The 14,155-nt window shown below is 38.8% G+C and overlaps 1 protein-coding gene across 9 annotated transcripts in view; it reads left to right on the top strand.

The window, feature by feature from the left end:
- The window catches only part of ZNF521 (zinc finger protein 521), a 237,129-nt gene that overhangs the window by 122,136 nt on the left and 100,838 nt on the right, over window positions 1-14,155 (top strand). The window lies entirely within an intron of this gene.

Genomic DNA, 14,155 nt, shown 5'->3' with positions numbered 1-14,155 from the left:
GCTACCGAAAGGTAATGCCAGGCGGTACAAAAGTTGTCCTTTCCCTCTACCTGCTGTAAGATTCTCCTCCGAGCCGCTGCAGTGATATACCGTGCATGTTAATACTTAGGCACCACAGGCTGAATTAATGGCATGGTGTCAGCCTTCCCTTTTGTTCTTTGTTGCTGACCATTTGTATTCCAGGCTTTATCAGTAGCCGTAGCACATTCCTTCGGGCTGTGTTTAGCTGTCAGCACAGGGGGTAGCCTCACCATCACTTTTCTAAATCGTCCCTGTTCTTAGCGGAGAAGCCTCCGATTCTTTGACGGAGTATGTCCCGAGGTTTCTCCCTGCAATGTAAGCGCAGGAAGCAAAACAAAAGAAGCCAATATGGAGAGTGGGTGTCGAACTTCAGCTGCTCATATTGTTGCATTTGGTGAGCTGACGGGGTGTCGTAGGTCACCTTTAGAATTATGCCTATGACAGCAGTAGCTACCTGCCAAGATTGCAAGGTATCTCACAGCTCTCAGGATGGAGCCTGTGGCCTGGTAGGCCGCCGTTGGAGGGGTACACATTTGCTGTACAGCTGGCAGCACTGTATGGGGCAGCAGTGTGGGCTGTTAGGGAGCTGGAAAGGAGACAAGCATGAAATTTCTTCTAACCCCAACTCTGTTTTTCTGTACTGTTGGCTGCTTCTCAGTTCCTTGACAAAAAAACCAATCAGGCACCCTTTAATCCGCCTGTGATTACCAGTGGTATAAAAAGAGAAGCATAATGAGGAAAAATGCCTCGTTTTGTTGCCTTCAAAAGCCAACAAATTGGAGTTAACTTGACAGGAAGTGGCTTAATAATTAGATTATTTATTTATTCCTGACACATATCCCCCTGTTACTAGTCTCAGGAGATCCTGTAGATGGTACGATTTTCAAGCTGCCATTACTTCGCTGTCTTCTGTGAACAAAGAAGCTACTGTCTATCAGTCAATTAAATGCACTCTTTAAGCAGAGGCTGAGAAGTCCTCAATGGATAGAGCCCTGGGACATTGTGGCTGATGATTCCTTTCTCTGTACTGTACATCACACTCTCAACTACGGTCCCCACAGAGATGGAATAAAGTCATGCATTAAAATACCACTTGTTGATTTGTTTGCTAATGAAGAGCCATTGAAATGTTTGTGTATTTCTGTGGCAAAATTGTTGATAAAAGGACTATTTGCTTGCATATCTTACTTCATCTTCAGTAAGCACTTATTTAAGACTTACTAAAATTAAAGTCAACAAATTAAGGAAAAAACACAGAGATGGATAATATTGGTTTACTTGCAATTCACATCAATGTAAATAACACTGAGGACAGCAAGAAGAGAGAAAGGGGAGTAATAGTACTTCAACCATGTCTGTTATAATTTTCTTCATTAGTAACAATAAGGATCTCTGGTGGTTTTTTCTGGTGCAGTAGTGGGCACCCCTTTCAAATAAAAAAAAAAGCTAAAGTATCCATTTAAAAATTATCCTGGACATGGAAGAATATTATATTAAAAAAAAAAAAAAAAAGGAAAACTCGAGTCTTTCTGTTTTCTGCATTTCTTTTTGGATTTAAAATATGCCACCCAGTTAACAAAAAACTTCCATTATTTAGAGATAAAGTGTGTGCAGCCGGTTAGCCTCTTAGTTGAGAAAAGTGCAACCATTTCAACCTAGTTAGTAATGCTGGTTAAGGGTGTATGCTTAATGCAGAATCAGCAAAGCTGTCTGAAGCTGGGGCTTCTGAGCTTAACACCGTCCTCCCTCACTCTCCCTCCCACCCCGCCAGGCTTCTTGAGGGGATTTCATAATCTCTGAGTATTTGCCCTCCCACCGTTCTTCTTCCACCCTCCAAAAACCCAGATTGCCAGAGTGGGTGGTGTGGACCACATTTTGGGCCAGGGTAGAGGGAAGAGGTGTTTGAATTTTTGTTTTTTACAGAAGTTGACATACATGTATACCTGTCTTCACACTGAAAATCATTAATTGGAAACATCCATCTGGAGTTGATGCAGGTCTTACGCTGCTTGTCTTACAGAGCTATATTAGCTCTTAAGAAATATAGACAGTGCTATAGCAGTTCTCCAGTGAACTAGCTCTGTTCTGAATTTAGCCTCTGTATGACCATTTGCACCTGCAAATAGAACCTATAAGTGCTATAATATATGGTTATTTTCTCAACCTTATAAAGAAAGTCACTCATAGCAGGATTATTGTTTTCTATGATCTTAACAACAAGCTATAGGGAATTAATTCAAACCAGCCTCAAATTGGAGTGTTTCTTATTCCTGTCCTGTTATTCCAACTCATTTTATTAGAAAAAGCTTAGATACTCAGAGGTGTTCTATAATAGAAAATGAATTTGAAACCCATTCATTAATTGGTGATTAATACATTTCAGGATTAGTTTAAGCAAGGCCCTACCTCCTGCCCAGTCAAGTATGTTCTGGTTAATATCCAATTATCTGCACCTTCGTACTTATTATGTCTTAATATTTCGGATATGATAACCAGAAACTTGAGAGTAATGCTAATGAGGAGCATAGAACAGGAATTAACCAGTGACACACTCAATGATCCTTACTAAGGAAAGTAACTCTTTCTGTCTCCTCAGCATAGTGGTCGAGCTACCACCAGGCTTTCAGTAAGCAGTACTTTTAATTATGCCCATATGGGAGCTTAGAATTATATTCAGGTAAAAATCCTTAATTTTGCATGCCTTGTAGACCATGTATGGTCAGAAGATACTCCTGCACACCCTTCTTCACATGTAGAATTTCTTTCTTCAAGTGGAGCCAATGGATAATCAGTGGCAAAGTGAAACGGTAATACTTAAAATACAAGTTGTTTTATGATTGAGTGCACTCTCTTCTTATGTACACAGGCGTATGCATGTGTGTACAAGTTGAACAGCCTGTCTATCATGTCCTTCAGCTTGTAAGACAGCTGCTTTAGTGACCAGCCAACCAGGTATAAACTTCTGTGAAATAATAAAAAAAATATATAATTACTAAATAAGAAATGTAAATATTACCAAATTAAAATTTTCTGTGCACAAAAATATCAAGGCCTTAAATTTCAGTCTCAGGATCTTGGCTGTGAAAAATTACTATACGTCCTCTTAGCGAAACATGCAAGTAAAACCATGGGACCAACATATCAGTGGGGCAGAACTGAGTAATTCTGTCATGTGGCCCTAAACTAACGTAATTATGGAGGTAAATTCAATGTATAGGCAGAAAGGAAGAAGAAACATTCCTTTTGGCAGTTTTATTTTTCTTAACTAAGCTGCTGTTTGAATGCGTTGTGCAATTCAGGGCATTAGGAGAAGCCCCAGAGGAAATGAAGCAGTGGGCAGAGTGAAGGAGACCTGCTCAAAGGTGCAAAGCCACATAACACATTATTTTTATTACATGAATATAATCCGATATATGTGGTACTTATCCAAGAGACTTTACAGAATATGCTATTCATAATGTGTTGGACAAAGCTTATTTCAAAACACTGCCTCATTCACTGTGTTTATACTGAAAGGTACGAGTCTTATGTTTGGGTTAGACTGAATGATAAAAGGGATAGTATATTTGTATAATCAAAAGCAATCATAAAACACGTGTACAGTGGCCAGAGTTAAGGATATGCCCGTAACATCCTGTTTTGGTTTTCTCTTTTCAGTGCCTAGCCATGCAATTTGAATTTTCTCTCACACAGCACTTTATTACAGTGTTGTAGTTCGGGACCTCCGTGGTATATTCTTAATATCTAGCTGTTTGGCTAGGCACCCTTTCTCCCAACCCTCTTGCAGGCAACCTTCACAATGAACCCACTGTGCTTCTGGCTTCATTGCTTTTCATTGCACACCTATGTAAGTGCCAAGACATTAGATAATAACTGTGCAAAAAAATCCCCTGCAAGCCCCCCAGATGAGACTCCTGCAGAGCACTGTGTAATTCATTGAACAACTTGGGAGATGTTGATGTTTACTACCTCGTTCAGTTACTCATTCGGAGGCAACGCAGCCTTCCATTTGCTTCGAAGTTTGGTTATAAAGCCTAACCCAAATATCACTTAGTGCAAAGTGGGATTTGCAAACTGTCATAACATGATCTAATCAAAGCCAACTTTCACCAGAACAGTTAAATACTCTCTCTTCAGCTGAGTGACATTTCCCTGCCAAATTTCAACTTTTAACCCACGTTGCTCCTTGTGTGCTGTTATTCTTCAAGTCAGACTTAACAGGGATGGTATTTTTAACCTTTTTTTGATTAAAATATAGCTGAGCTTAAAAAAAGAAGGCTAAAATGAAAACACAATATAAATAAAATGAAATTAGTGAAAAATTAAATACAAAGGCTTGGGCAGAGAGCTAGCTTAGAAAACTTAATCTTAGTGCTACTTCTTAATAATGGAAAAGTCCTCTACTTTTACCTGCTGCTGAATTTGCACCAGTGATGGAGTGTGCCTAGCAGTACAGACCGGAATTGTACCGCCAGGACAAATCCTTCATGGTGGTACATGGGAATAAATTAGGTGACAGAAAATAGGACTCTAATTTCTATGATATGTCACCTAGGTTATCGTATTTTACATCAACTGCTACTTTTGTGCTGCACATGCATCTCTTTCAACCTTTGCGATGGGTCCTCCAGGCCAGGCTTTTTGTGGGCTGGTGATTTTCTTTGTCTCCTTCAACCTAAAGTTTCTGTAGAAGAAGTTATCTTCTCTGACAAGAGAAGCGCTCTCAACACACTCTAGCTGCCCTTTTTTCTTAAATGTATCCTTCCTATTCATCTCCTTAAAAAGCAGAGTTGGAAGGCTCTTTGACTCTGAATTCTCCTACACCGTTATTTCCCACAAAAATATAGTTAACTTTTTCACTGCACAACATAGTCTCCCTCTCTCCTTTTGCTTTATGGTGTTGTCCTTTCTTGTTTGGAGGTGGAACTCCTTTTTTCCAAGTCTTGTTTTCCAAGTCTTTGCTTGACAGGCTACAAAGGCAATTTTTTGTTTCAGAATGTCAAAACAGGAGTGCGAATGGGTGGAAGTTTGTGGTGGGCTCCAGCATTCCCAATGACTTCTTCATTAGCCTAGAACAAGTTGTTGAAATGTGAAATGGAGACAGTACTTACCCACAGAGATTTTTCAAGACAAATTAGTTAATGTACATTAAGAAGGAAAAGTATTGTAATGCTTTAAATAGCAAGCTATTAAATTATTTGTGTTTTTTATTATCTCTTGGATAATGGCAAATTCTGCTGCTTGCCTCAGAGCTCCCAAATTTGGTTCATGTTTTCTATCCATTTCAGGGGCCAGTTTAAAAAAAAAAAATTGTTTCTCCTCTTTTACCGTATCATCACTTCTCACAGATGTGGTCCAGCTGATTTCTATTCTTGACATCGCCTTTTCCACACAACAAAAATTGTGCTTCGTTTCTTCCCCAGTCAGAACCAGTTAACAGAAAGGGAGTTAACAGAAATTGTGGTCGTTTCCATGAGTCAATAACATTGGCTTATTCCTCTTCAGAATTTGTCCTTTGTCACTGCAAATCTGAAAGTTGCTTCAGGGTCCATCTACCGTGCAGGTCCTGTACCCTGCACAAAGCTCTTCCTCCATTTCCATACGTTCGGCTATTATATGTAAACATTTCTTTTCTCCCTTGCCTAAATCAGTTGCATTTCTTTGTCTTCCTTGGCTATTGTTAATTCGCAACCAACTATTGCTGTGCTTTTGTAACAAATCTGTGGGTCCACACTATAAAATGTATCGGCAGTCTTTAGCTTCAATCACTTACTGTGGCGTTCCGCTAAGTCGTGCAGAAATGACACACTTGTGCACCTTCAGGAGAGTTTTCATTTTTCAGTATTCTCCACTGAAATTGCCTTCTTTTTAATCTATAGTCCTGATTCAGTACCAGCTATAGCTGGCACCACAGATCTTGTAGCTTTAAATAGTATGCCTTAATATTGCCCCCTTTGTATGCTGTATTGTAATGAAGCAACATCAGTAAATTGCAGTGAAGGGTGATTGTTGCATAGGGATGACTACTACACCTTGGGGTCCATTTGCACCAGATTATTTTTTTATTGTTGTTATTACAACCCATCTTCTTTACTCTCTTGATGCCAAACTTGCTGTTGGACATCCGCACAGCACAGGGGATCTTTAAAAGTATTTTGGACATCAACTTGTCTCTTAGGTACACACCAATGACTGTTCAATTCCAGGCTCTGGTACCCTGGGTGGCTTTGCAATACTTCAGTGATGCCAGCTTGGTCTGTTCACTAGACTTGCGGTGTTCTTCATCATTTGCTCTTAAAAAAATTCTATTTCTACATCTGCTGATAGAAGTAACAGGCGTTTCTTGCTAACCATTTTCAGACAGGAACAATACTAGATTTATAACAAGTGGAACATGCTTTTTCCCTTCGTGATATTCCCCATACATTTTACAATACAGAAGAGTGCAAAAAAATGATTTTGCTTGAGCTATTTCCTTTCCTTTTGGCACTCTGTTCATATTCAAAGGAAGAATTATAGCAGTGGTGTCAGTTTATCATCCCGTACCATGATCTCAAGGAACCTTCTGCAAAATTCTGTTTCACCCAAGTAATAAAAATTATTACTGTTGTAAAGATACAAATACTTTAATAAAGACATTTTCTTTTCAAAAATCTTTCCAACTTACAGTGACAGTGTCTAAATAGAAGCTTCAGCAAGGTAGGATTGCAGATTTCTGCCTTAGTTGTACAAGAAGCAGCCTTCAGTCATGAAGGCAAATTTTCACTGATTTGTCAGACAATGAAGTGGAAGATAATCATTGATCTCATATATGTGGAGGACAAGAAATTGTCCTGGCTTCTACAACAACAGAGAAGCTCAGGAGACCATGGCTAACATACTGGAGGTACAAGGAACCATTGCCTATTCCCATATACTCTCGTGTGCTGGTTTTGGCTGGGGTAGAGTTAATTTTCTTCAAGCAGCTGTGTGGTGCTTAGTCACTGGCTGGGGCTAAACCATGACCCCTCGTCACTGTAGCCTGATGCCTGATCACTTACACTTTTCATACGTTTGATAGCACCATTCCTGTCACACCTCCCACTGCAGCCTGGGGATTCAGCATCCCCGCTGCTGCTCTGCTAAGGGGTGGAGGTAGAAACTAGAGTTCCATTGCATGACTTGCACAGAATCAGGGCTCCCAAGTGTGTCGGCTTGCGTACAAAGAGAATTGTCCCAAAGCGGGAGTGTCACAGGGTCCTCAGGCTCACTTGTGTACCTGCATCTGTGTCTGCCGCATGCAGTAGAAGTTTTAAATGGGCTTGTGTGGCACCACTGTACATTAGGAATTGTAATGAAAAGGTCTGATCCTGAAAAGATGCAAGTATGCATATGATTTTAGTCACATGAATAGATGCCACAAGCTTCATTTTATACAGGAATAAGGCTATACGTGTTCTCAAGTGTTTGTAAGATTGGGGCTTAAATTGCAATTCCGGGTGGTATTTTAACAACATGTTCTAAATGCAGAAAAAAAAATATATATCTTCCATAATGAAGTCGTCATCCCATTAAAACATCTTTTTTCCCTCAGTGATACCAAACGTGAATTTTGAGCTGCAATTTGGATTTTTTCCATCTTTATAAAGATGACACATTTTTTTTCATTGGAAGGCAGCTTTTTTCCCAGTTTCTTCTTTAGCTTAATACTGTGGCTGTGCAGCATTCCCATTTAAATCAGGAATTAGAGCTGACATACCTTGGATTGAACTATCAATTCTTTTAAACCTGACGCCAGTTCCACACTATTCGGTTGTACAAACTTCCGATTATGGGCCAGGGAGCATTGATTTTTAGCTGTCATTTCTGGCACACACACTGTAGAATTGAAATTTAAACCTTAATCCACTCTTTAATACAATTAATTTTTAATGTGCAGTAATACTAATTGAAATAGCCTGAATTTAGTAAGTCACCACAAGACATTTTCAAAAGCAGGAGTCTCCACTGAGAGCTGGAAGGACAAATAATCATTGTTATACTGTTTACAGAATAAATGCACGCTCTTCAGGCAATTCCATGCCAAGAGAATTTTTTGTTAGTTTATATTAATATATTTCATTGTGGATTTAAATTTGTTTTCAGTGATTCCTACTGAAACACATCTATTGTCATGAACCAAATACTTTGATTTTGTTTTAATGGAAGTGTTTATTTTTATAGAATATTTTCTGTCTTATATCTGTATTTTTAACGACTGTCACTGTATTATGTAGTTGTCAAGTGCATTGTGATGTGCAGAGAATCGCATTCAATTTTCTACCTGTAAAATGGTCAGCCATGCAGTTTCTATGTATGATAAACCAAAGCTGTATGTTCTGTACCTGACTCCTTTTTTTTCCCCTAGGTTTGCCTTTCATACAACAATATATCTGGTGCCAGCTTGATTTCACTACATCACTTTTAATTTTCAGACATGATCTTTTCAGATGTTTTAGCAGGGAGGATGGAGAGGGGATTCTAACTGCAGAGGAACAGTTCTTACACAATTAACCAAGGAGGGATTTAATCATTTTTATAATAGCAAGATACCGTTGCTACATTTATCTGATAAGAAGGAATACTTCTCAGAATGCATCAGTTCTTCTGATGAATAGGCTTGTTCAATGTTCAAAGTGAGCACCAATGTTAAGTGAAAAAAAATGGCATGCACTTTATATCATCCTTTCATGGCTTTCACATGATAGTATTTAATAAGCCAATAGTGCTGTTAAATATTTAGCAAAGGTTCCCTCAAAACCTTGCCATATATTCAAACGGGATTTTGAGACATTTTGCAGCACATAAGTAAAAATTATGCTTTAGTTCTTGAAATGGTTCTAACATGGCATATTTCCTAAAGGAAGTTGAGGGCGACATGGCATAAATACATTCAGCAGATTTCACACCCACAGAACACCAGAGTCTATTCCCATTTTTCGGATTAAGGGTTCAAACTGCCTCCCATTTTGTTAGAATAAAGCTGCACTGAGTTTATTTGCACAGAATATTAAAACAGTATTATAGCATTTAGTAAAAACCCTGCAACTCACAGTGTGATATTTTAAAGGCTCCTTACCAGTACATAATTTGTAACAATGAACATTTTCTGAGTTGAGGGTGAGAGAAAAGCAAAGATCAAGTTGTTACCCTCTTCTGAGACTAAGATAGTACATCACTAGGTAATGCTTTTAGGTTCTGTAGTATGCAAAATAGAGATTTAATAACATAGTTGCTGCATGATGTTGTTAATCAAACAATAATAAACCATTAGAAACCCTGTCGTCTTTGACAAACGTCTGCATGTTTCAGATCCTTGTTGTATGCTAATTAATCCTCAGTAAGTACTTGTATAATAATTAAATGTCTTGCACTTAAAATACAGCCAAGCCCATTTATACTCTTTAAGGAGGTGTATCTCGTGTTATCTTTGGAAGGAATTTGGGTCCATATGTGGTGCGATGGGTATTCACCCATTTCTCGGGATAACTTGCAGATTTTAGGTGCCCTGCCCGGTGTTCACCATTTTTCCCCCTGTTCATGTTTAAGTTGGGCGAGCCTGTCTGGCTATTAAACCACTAAGTCTGCTGCTGCTGCCTGGAGGGGTACGTTCCTGCCCCATGCAGAGGCAGCACAGCGGTTCTGCACTCTCCCGGCTGCAGCGGCAGGTAAGCAAGAGCTTTGCAGGTGCTCAGCTGCCTGGCTTGAGACTCCCGCTCTGCTGTTTCCTGGGGATATCTCCAGTTCTCCTACTCATTACTTAGTCTGTGAGCTATGTGCAAGAATTTGGGCCCCCTGAAGAACTATATTTTCAAATGTTCTTAAAATAAGAAAGGCTGTCTGTGGTGGGTATACGCCACACTTAGTGTTGCATGTAGTGGTTACCTTAACCCTTGAAGGTGGAAGGCAGTCTTTTTTCTGTAAATTTTATTTTCAATTGGGTGAATATATATATCTTTTTAATTTTCAATTTGTAGCAGAAGGTGATACCTGCTTTTTTTAAAAAAAAATTGTAGAAAATTGACACACTTTCAAAGAACTAGCAGTGTAGCCTGTTTACAAATTATTTGGGTCCTATTTAAAATATTGGATTTATTTTGCTTGGGAAATCATGTTCCTCTGTATGGTGTATTTGTTTAAGTATTCAAAAAATTAGGGTGTTAATTGCATGCATGTGTGTGAATATAAGGAAAGGTCTATATAGTTATATAGGGTAGACGTATTTAATATGCATAGCTTGATGTATGTTGACCTCAGGTTACGAGAGTAGAAAATCCCATTTTCCAGCTTGTTTCAAATGTAGTAAAAATGCTGCTTCAGTTGCTTTATGCTACTCACATTGGGAAAGGTGCTTATACTGTGATAATTATCATCAAGGAATATTAATGCGTTCAGCATTTGTAACCCAAAAACTCATTATAGCTTAAGCTGTGCATCATCTGTGAAGAGAGAACTTTGCCAGAATTCGCTCTTCACAGGGGTTGCCTCCTGCTTGTGATGGAGTGGTCAGAGTATTGTAAGAGGTCACTTAGGCTATTTTTGAAAGCTGAAGTTTCGCAATTTTTGATTCACTACCTTCTGTCTAAATAGCTTAGCATTCTTCCCCCCCCCCCCCCCCAATTTGCTTTTTCTAATTGAATGCCTGGTGAAGTGCATAAAGCTAAAAGATAGCATCTCATTATGTGCAAAACGCTAAAGGTGTAGACATAAATATTGCAGATCAAGGTCACGGACATTTCAGGGTCCATATTCCATCAGCATACATGGATTTGCACAAGCACCACTGTCACTTATGCTAATGGGAACTAGCCATTCCAATCCAGTCTTTGATAAGAATCTGGTTTCTTGCTTGTGTTAAACTGTTGATGCTTTTGGTAGCAACTTCCTCATCAGTATTTATGTATTCCGGGACCATATTTTGGTTCCTTAACGCTATTTCACCATGAAAAATAGGGTTTATCATTTTTACACCTCTGTTGTCTTCCAAGCTCCTGAACCCACAGTTTTAACAGCCTTCACATTTCTAAAATATACTTGGGCAGCTTGTTCAAAGCAGCAGAGCCCAATTCTTTCCTCATTCGAGTTTCACATCAACGTCCCCCAGTTGACTGAGCTGATTTACGTTAATGTTGCTGAGAGGAGATTCAGCCCTGTAAGGGTTATTTTGTATTTTCATTAGCACGTCTTGTTGTGAGAGTCTATATGTGGCTGTACATTACAGTACCCCAAAAATGCTAGAATGGTTACAGAATAAGATGACCGAAATATCTAAAAATAAATAATACCCTACAATAAAGAATTTCTTTTTTGTTGACTTGTGATTGAAATTTTTTCCAACTAAGTACTCTTTGCGTCCACCCTTGGCAATGAAGACTGTAGCAGAGCCAAAACTGTGTTGTTCAGTGCTGTTGTTGCTGGAATTTTAATATGGCCAGGTTTCACTATTTCTCCTCCCCAGTATTGATACATTGCTTGTCGTTTCTCACTCTCAATAATCGCGTTATGTTGCGTGTTGTAGTTTGCTTTATGTTAGGCAGAGAAGACTGGCTTTCACAGACTGCTTTGTTTCTGAGGTCAAGATGTGAACCTGGCCTTGCTCCTGGGAGGACTAGAAAAATCTATTTCATAACTTTCTGCAGGCCTCAAAGAAGGCTAAGAAGAAAAACACAAAACCCACAGGCTTAGTTTAGACCGGGTGAAGAGCTGGATTCATCAATAGGAAAGCTTGCAGCTGATCAGCTTTTCTTGTCATAAAGAGTCCCTGCTGTCAGTGCATACTCCACTGATACGGCAGAGCTTTGGGGAGCCTTGTGAGTCTTTTAAACACCACACATTTGCCCAGAAATACCTGACTTGATAGTATAGAACAAATCTGCTGAAGTAAGAAATTGCTTGCCTATTAAATCACCAAAATGAAGGGCTCGAAAGATAGGTAACCATGGTCCTCGTGAGCTGAGTGTGGGTATTATGGGCTCATTGTCAGTTCACTGATGGGGCATAACTTTGGTTTGTGCAGTAGAGTGCTAATGTCTCGTAATGAATGGCTGTCTTGAACCAAAGAGAGTTTCTCAGCAGGTGAGAACACTGTTGATGGGAAATAATATGGTACCATATCTGCTGTGTGGATGTAAACTTAATAATCTCTGTGAATTTTGAGTAACCTTGCTTCCCTTCCAAATAAATATTATGAAAAGATTGCTTCCAAATCCTTCAGATACTCACTGTTCTTGTGATAGATGCCTTCGTCTTTACCTTGAGGTGCTGGAAATGAATGTGTGTTCTTTGCAAGGGATAAGGACGTAGACTTTAGAAGGAGCAAATTGTATTTTCATGTTTAAGTTCACCATTTGCACTTGATGTGGTGAAAGCCAAATGTGAAGAATTGGTTTTCAACGTTTTTTCTCCTTCTCCTGTATCTCAAGACCTCTGAGTTATTATGCTAAAATGTTCTATTACATGTAATAAAGAAATGTTGGAAAACTGGAAATAGAGCAAGATTGCCTCATCGATTTGGCTGTACTTGGATTGCTCTAGCTACATCTTAAATCACAAAAAGGGTCATCTCTGTGAAATGTAATAATGTTACTGAAAAGACCAAACAATCTGCATTTGCTGAGGGCATGACAAATGAAACCATTATCCAGTTTTAACAGTTCCTCCTTTTAATCAAAGGGAAAGTGGTGGGACTGATTCTTATCCTGTTTACACCAAGACAGCTACGCTGTCTTCAGTGAGTTACCAAGTAGGTGATTATGATGAAGTGTGAGCAAATGCTTACGACAAAGCAAGTGAAATCAGGATTAGGTGCAGCATTTGTTTTAAAAAATGTTAACATTCACTCTATCCTTATTCCACCTTGTTTTTTTCAGTTTTGTATCTATTTGTGAAAATTCATGTTAAAGTACTGGGAAAGATGGGGAGTGAGCATGGAGGCAGCATCTGCTTTTCAGCCAGAAGACGCAGAAAATACTTGCATAATTTTAAAATTCATCTGGATTCTATTTCATGCACAGGGCTTTTTTTTTGGAATATCCAAAATCTTAAAACTATCTCTTTTTTTAGCAATAGACTCCTTGTATATAAAAATATAAATATCGTGTTTGTCTATATGATTTATTTTATACAAATCCAAAAGCTCAGAGATTTATTTTATGTATAAACTCAAAACTGAGCAGATTAGATATTGTAGCATGATGTTCAAAGGAGAGCTATTGGAATGGTAGAATTCTTGGCTTGGCTCCCTCTTCAGATGTAATTGCTGCTTCATTAGGTCTTGGAAGAGTTTCCTATGGTTAAATTTAATCAAATGGTTTAGAATGGCAAGCTCGTACACTCAAAATTCCAATACCATTCAGAATTTTTAACAAGATTTCCCTCAAATCTTTTTTAAACAAATATTGTTTAACACTAACTGTAGATTCTGAAGTAATTCTTAGTAGCTCACCATAATGGATAAAGTCTGATTTAGAATAGTCTGCATAGGACTTGGATGCTAAAGGGGAGTCATCTGTTGTAGCTAAAACCTGCTTGCCAGTAGCCTGTGCAATTAAGTAGCAAGACTCTGGTGCTCTTTTAGCTGTATTAGTGGGCAGCTCTGTGTTTTTTTCCTGAGTATCTTTTACTCGTGTAGCTATATTCTAATTCACTGTGTTTTAATTAGCTTGGCTTGCCACGTTAGCTATTTCAGTTGATGTGGTTATCTTGAAGACTTCTTCACATACTTGAGCGACAGTGAACTGCAGCCTTCTAAAACACAGCCATGGGGTGGATGGGAGATTAGTGAGAAATGAGGAAAAAATGGTTCAAAATGATTGACATGAAGGAAGAAGACAGGGTGGTGGGTGGAAATAAGAAATGGAGCCAGCAAACTGTGAGCATGTCACTGTCCTCTTTCCAAAGCCACTGAAAACACTGGAAGTGTGCAAGACCCATACGTGAAGTACAGGTGTACCACATGTTTATGCCAAAATAAATTATAAGAAAAATGCAATTATTGCTGGAGCTGGGGAAGGAAAGAGAGAACAGATAAATTAAAAGAGTGTTCATTTGCAATCCTTAACTTATTTCAGAATGTCAGCTTTTAAGGTAATGAAAGGATGTAGGGGAGGATAATGAT

This window comes from Phalacrocorax aristotelis, chromosome 2 (assembly GCF_949628215.1).
Source record: "Phalacrocorax aristotelis chromosome 2, bGulAri2.1, whole genome shotgun sequence".
Lineage (NCBI taxonomy): Eukaryota > Metazoa > Chordata > Aves > Suliformes > Phalacrocoracidae > Phalacrocorax > Phalacrocorax aristotelis.
Note: the sequence above shows the minus strand (reverse complement) of the source record. Positions and strands in the feature narration are given on the sequence as shown.